Raw genomic sequence first — 6,882 nt, 5'->3', positions numbered from 1 at the left:
TTCACTGCTGACCATGTTACAATATCATGCACTTTATTTTAGAATTTAGATGGGTGCTGTTTAATGACAGTTCTTTTATTGCCCTCCAGTCATCTACCTTCCTTTCTTCAAGATACTTTTTTTTTGTTAAACTCATTCATGGGATGTGGGTTTTGCTGGCTGGGCCAACATTTTATTGCCCTTGAGAAAGGTGGTATGAACTACTTGCCTGAACTGTTGTAGTCCATGTGGTACAGCTACACCCACAGTATTATTATGGAGGGAGTTCCGGGATTTTGTCCTGGCAACAGTGAAGGAGTAGTGATTATAGTTCCAAGTCAGGACGGTGTGTGGTCTGGTGGGAAGGGTACCTGCACAAGCCCATATTTAAGTGTAATTATGTAGTAATCTCAGTTACCATTTCAAAGTAGGTTACAACAGAAAGTATCAAAGCCAAGCCTGATGCTGATTGCACCTAATGTCCACAATATATTACGCTTCCTAGTAGGAGTCAACTAATACATATTGAGCTTCAGAATGTTGGCTGACTTTCCCCATCACGCTCTCTGAACTGACCTCTCCACAATCCTGGAATTGCTTCCCCTTCCGAGATGGCCCAACTTTGTATTGCTGCTGTTTATGTCTGGAATTTTGCTGCTTGCTCATAACCACCAAAAACCAAGCCATTGTACAGTGCGCAGTGCTGCTAATTGTAATCTAAATAGGAAATTGGTCTACAAGTTTATTAAGGTTGCATTAAATGCCTTGCACATGAACAATCTAAAAGGTTTTCACAGAAATCCGCAAAAGCAGCTTCACTAACGCCAAGCTCTTCCCCAACCAAGACATTGTTGTTGCTTGGAATTCTTGCTTACTCACTGAAACTACATTCTGCTTGCTGAGCTATTCTTTATGGCTTGTTGTTGTCAGTGGGTCATTTTTAGAAATTTTAAATCAACCTGTTCAGAGATGTTATTATGCACCTGTGGAGTAGGTGGGACTTGAACCAGGGCCTCTTTGTTCAAAGGTAGGGACACTACCACTGCATCACAAGAGCTCTAGTGGATTTTTAAACTGTAGGTCACTCTGCTCATCGTAAAATAAATAATTCAGAACACATGGGAAGAAATTTAAAAGGAATGGACAGAGCAATTCACAATCAACTCCAGTCTATGCTCCTTGTAAGACGGGCCAAAGCTGTTAAAATGGCCCCTAGATGGCACACTGAATTTGGAAATTGATTCACAGTTCTTACAACAGGGTCTGTATAATTTTGCTGCAAAAAAACTTAAAATGCTGGCATTAAAGTGCTTGTCCAAAATTAAAACTAGTTTAAGTGTGCATATTAGATCAATTATTGTATTGTCGTCAAGGACACATTTTCCAAATATGATTTGTTGGTTTTCATTTTTTGCCTTTTTGTTTTGCACTTATTGATACCACCAGCCCAGGTATTTGACTCACCTAAGCTGTGCCCTTGAATTCATTCTGGAAATCAGAAAGACCTCTCTGCTGTAGCATTCAAACCCCAGTTCAAGTCTGAGCAATAACTCCCTGTGGTCTCCAAAATCAGTCATGAGACAAAACTGTGAAACGAAATTAATTGGCATTTGAAAAAAAAGTATGTTATTTAATTAAAGCACAGTGGAGATCATCAAGTTCTTTGAAATATTAGATGAGAATCCAGAAAGTTGTTTGACAAAATATATACGAAGGTGTGTAAAGTCTATAGCATTAAAAATACAATGGCAGCATAGATATTTTAAAATTTGGTAAAAGGATAGGAAGCAGCATAGTGGTATATGGTTATTTTACAAACTGGGCAGTATATATTGGTGTTCCCTCAATGATAGCATTAGAACTACTGTTGTTGTATCAGTAACTTAAAATTGGGCTTTTGGGCATAATTTCAAAATGTACAGTTGATTTTTAAAAAAATCTCAAATGTAGTAAACAATGAGGAAGGTGATAAATTTCAGGAGAACAAGCACGCTTTGGTGAAATGGGTAGCCGTGATGGATGAACACAACTGAGTATGAAGTGTTACGTTTGGGTAAAAAGAACAAAGAGATGCAACATGAGCAAAATGGTATAAGCTAGGATTTGCAGGAACAGGGAAATGGGGGAGGTCCATGTGCACAGATCTTTTGAAGTTGGTTGACCAAATTGAGAAGGTTTTTGTTTTAAAATGGGATCCATAACTTTATTAATAAAGTGAGGAAGTTGTGCTAAACACTTAAAAAGCACTGGCTATGCTAAAGTATTGTGTTCAGTTCTGGGTACTGTGCTTCAAGAAAACTGACAAGGCTTTGAAGAGAACCGAAAGAACTGCAGACGCTGTAAATCAGGAACAAAAACAGAAGTTGCTGGAAAAGCTCAGCAGGTCTGGCAGCATCTGTGAAGAAAAAATCAGAATTAATATTCCAGGTCTGGTGATCCTTTCTCAGAAGCTGGGTTGTGTCGAGGTTGTTGAATATCATTTCTTGCCCGGAAGATGGTCCTTATCTCTGATTGTGTAGACTAGCCTGATATTAGTTTGTGATTGTGCCAATATATACACACAATCTATTTCCAGTCTTGGTTATATCAACAGGAGGAATCGCCAAACCAAGACTCGTGCTTTTTCACTTGGAGGGAAAATCAAAAGACCATGAAACACAATTGATCCCTGAACCAATAAGCTAAACCCATTGTTATTTTAAGAAAAAAAGTTGCACAACCAAAGCTACTAGTCCTGGCGCCACAGGAAGAGATTTTGTGATCAACGTTCGTGTACCAATTAACCAGGGTAAAAGAGGAAGCTGAAAGAAAGCTTTCAGGAAAAATGCCAGAAAGCATATTTAGTCCCTGAAACAGATTCCTTCCCCAAGCTATTGACACAGGAAGTATATCTATCACTTCATTGCTCATTTCTCTCACCTTTTGTGTATCAATTTCATTTCCAATTTCCATCCTGCTCTCACCTTCACCTGATCCATCTCTCACTCCTCTCTTCCCTTCCTCGACATCTCTGTTTCAGTTTTTGGGCTTAGGCTGGCCATCAATATCCACTATAAGCCCACCAACTCTCACAATTACCTGAATTACACATCCTCGTACACTATTCCATTCTCCCAGTTTCTTCATCTGTCGCATCTGTTCTTATGATGCCACCTTCTGCAAGGGACCCTCAGGAATGTCCAGCTTTATCCTCACGATAGAAGCAAATCACTGCTGATGCTGGAATCAAACTGAAAACAAAAAGTGCCGGAGATCACAGCATCCATGGAGAGAAAGCGAGCTTATGTTTCGAGTCTGGATGACTTCATCAGAGCCAACACGATGGTTGACAAGGCCCTTTGGCATATCTAACCTAATCTCACATTTATGCCCTCCCCCTCCCCCGCCAACCCCCTTACGTCTCCTCCAACAGTGACAGGGTCCCCCTGCTTTTCAATCTCCACCCTACCAACTTCCACATCCATAGGACCATAAGCTGCTATTTCCGTCGCCTTCAACAGAATGCCACCACCATACAGACATTCCCCTCCTTTCCCTTGTCAGTATTTCACAGGGCCCATTCCCTATGGGACACCCTGGACGTCTCTTCCTCCGTTCCCAACATGCTTTCACATCCCCATGGCACCTTTCCTTGTGACACACGCCTTCTCTCTCATCATTATGCATCTCTGCAGCCACACCTTCCAGGTGAAGCAGCAATTTACCTGCATTGCACATTTGGATTTATTATTGTCACATGTACTGAGATACAGTGAAAGGTATTCGCATGCTAACCAGACAAATCATACCTTACCTAACTACATCAGGGTAATAGAACAGAATGCGGAATATCGTGTTACAGCTATGGAGAAGGAGCAGCAAAAGATCAACTCTATGTATGATGTATGTTTATAAGTCTGATAACGGTAGAGAAGAGACGGTTCACGAATCTGTTGGTATGTATTTTCAAACTTTCGTATCTGTTGCCCAATTATAGAGAATATAACCAGAGTTTGGAGGGCTCTTTGATTATGTTGGTTGCATTCCCAAGGCAGCGGGAAGTGTAGATGGAGCCAATCGAAGGAAGCTGGTTTGCCTGTTGGATTGGGCTGCATTCACGATTCTGTAATTTCTTACAGTCTTGGGAAGAGCAGTTGCCATACCACACTGTGACGTATCCAGACATGCTTTCTATGATCACCCAATCTACTCATCCCTGAACACTACGGGCAATTTAGCATGGCCAATCCACCTACCCTGCACATCTTTGGACTGTGGGAGGAAACCGGAACACCGGAAGAAACCCACACAGACGCGGGGAGAATGTGCAAATTCCACACAGACAGTCACCCGAGGGTGGAATCAAACCGGTGTCCCTGGTGCTGTGAGGCAGCAATGCTAACCACTTGCATCTATAAAAATTGGTAAGAGTCATTGTGGACATACCGAGTTTCAATAGCCTCCTGAGGAAGTTGAGGCATTGGTGTGCTTTCTTAACAGTAGCATTGACCTGGATAGTCCAGCACAGTTTGTCAGTAATATTTACTCCTGGGAACCTGAAGCTCTTTACCATCTCCACCTCAGCACCATTGATACAGACAGGGGCCTGTCCTCCACTCTGTTTCCTGCAGTCGATGACTAGTTCTTTCATTTTGCTGACATTGAGGGCAAGATTGTTGTCTTTACACCATGCCACTAAGCACTCTTATCTCTTTCCTGGACTCTGTCTAGTTGTTATTTGAGATCCAACCCACTATGGTGGTGTCATCAGCAAACTTGTAAATGGAGTTAGAGCTGCATTTGGCCACACAGTCGTGACTGTGTGAGGAGTATAGTACACAGCCTTGTGGGACACTGGTATTGAGGATTATTGTGGAGGAGGTGATGTGTATTCTTACTGATTTGCGGTCAGGAAGTCAAGGATCCAGTTGCAGAGGAGGGAGCCGAGACCTAGGTCTCTGAGTTTACAGATGATTTTGGATGGAATTATGGTGTTGAAGGCGGAGCTAAGTCCATAAATAGGAGTCTGACGTAGGTATCCTTGTTATCCAGATGTTCCTGGGATGAGTCTAAGGCCAGGGCCAGGGCGATGGCATCTGCTGTGGACCTATTGTGCTGGTAGGCAAATTGTAGTGGGTCTGGGAGGCTGGAGTTAACATGTGCCATTATTAACCTTTTGAAAGAAATGATGGATGTTAGAGCCACCCAGTCTACTGTATCTGCTGTACATAGTGATCTCCTCTATACTGGGGAAATGCAAAGCATTCTGGGTAACTGCTTTGCAGGTCACCGATGTTCTATCTGTAAAAATGATCCCAAGCTTCTAGTTATCTACCACTTCCACACACCACTGCCTTAGGCCTGCTGTGTTGTTCCAGTGGATTCAGTGCAAGCTGGAAAAACAGCATCTTGTTTTCCATTTGGGGACCTTGCAACCTTAAGGACTCAATTTTGAATTCAATAATTTTAGCATCTGAGCGCATTCTTCCATGTATTTTACCCACTCCACAGCCCAGGCCTCATCATTCACATGGACTACTTTCAGCTCAGCCAACTCACTCACTCATCGTCCCCATTATCACTGATCTTCCCTGGTGTGCTATCAATAATCCCTTTGCCTAACTGTTTTCTCTTTCTCTCTGTTTCTCTGGGTTCTGTACCTGCCGACTCCTCCCTTCCCCTTTCCACCCCCGTCATCAGCATAAATACCACCTTTTCGTAGCTGATTCTAGTTCTGAAGAAAGGTAACTCTGTCTTCTTTCAACAGATTCTGCCTGACTGGCTTCGTTTCCATTGCAATGTCTGATTTAGTTTACAGATCTCAATATACAATACAATACCTGTATGCAATAGAGATAGAAGGAACTGCCGATGCTGGGGAATCTGAGGTAACAAGGTGTAGAACTGGATGAACACAACAGGCAAAACAGCATCAGAGGAGCAGAAAGCCGATGTTTTGGGTCTGGACCATTTTCTGAAGAAGGGTCCAGACCCGAAACGTCAGCTTTCCTGCTCCTCTGATGCTGCTTGGCCTGCTGTGTTCCTCCAGCTCCACACCTTGTTACCTGTATGCAATATCCTTTTATTGTCATGTACTCCTACAATGGAGTATACAGTGAAAAGCTTTTACAATGTCTGCCTTTTTATGGCGACATCTTAGGTACAAGTACCTAGGTAAAGTTCTTGGATGCAGCAGAGGAATAAAAGTAGTTGCATTACTTAGAGTTGAAAAATAAGTTTAAAAATAGGACCTCATTAAAGGATTGATGTTACAGTAACGTAGGAAATTTCAAATAAACAGCTCAGTGCAGGGCCACCACACATGGTCTGACCACCCGCACCAGACCCCAATCCAACTGCTGTCCCTGCTCTGTACCAAATCCCAGACCACTCTGTACCAGCATTCAGCTACACTCAGACTACCACCCCCATGCCAGTCTCTACCCGGGACTCACTGCCTGCACGGTGTTCCGAGGCTGCTTCCCCATGCTGCTCTGAGGCTCGCAGCCCACACACTGCTCTGGGGCTCGCTGCTTGTGCTATTCTGCGGCACACAGCCAATGAGCTGTTCTGGGGCTCTCTGCCCTGCACGCGGTGTTCCGGGGCTCTCTGCCCTGCACGCGGTGTTCCGGGGCTCTCTGCCCTGCACGCGGTGTTCCGGGGCTCACTGCCCTGCACGCGGTGTTCCGGGGCTCTCTCCCCTGCACGCGGTGTTCCGGGGCTCTCTGCCCTGCACGCGGTGTTCCGGGGCTCTCTGCCCTGCACGCGGTGTTCCGGGGCTCTCTGCCCATGGTGTTCCGGGGGTTTACTTGTACTTGGATATGTTTTCCTCCTTGATTTCTGATTTCTTTCTGAAAGTGACTCTTAGCAGAGTAGAGATTGATGGACATCTAGGTAGATGTTGTCCATGTACGAGTCTCGGCA

Source organism: Rhincodon typus, chromosome 26 (genome assembly GCF_021869965.1).
Source record: "Rhincodon typus isolate 14 chromosome 26, sRhiTyp1.1, whole genome shotgun sequence".
Taxonomy (NCBI): Eukaryota; Metazoa; Chordata; class Chondrichthyes; order Orectolobiformes; family Rhincodontidae; genus Rhincodon; species Rhincodon typus.
This window is presented reverse-complemented; position numbering follows the sequence as displayed.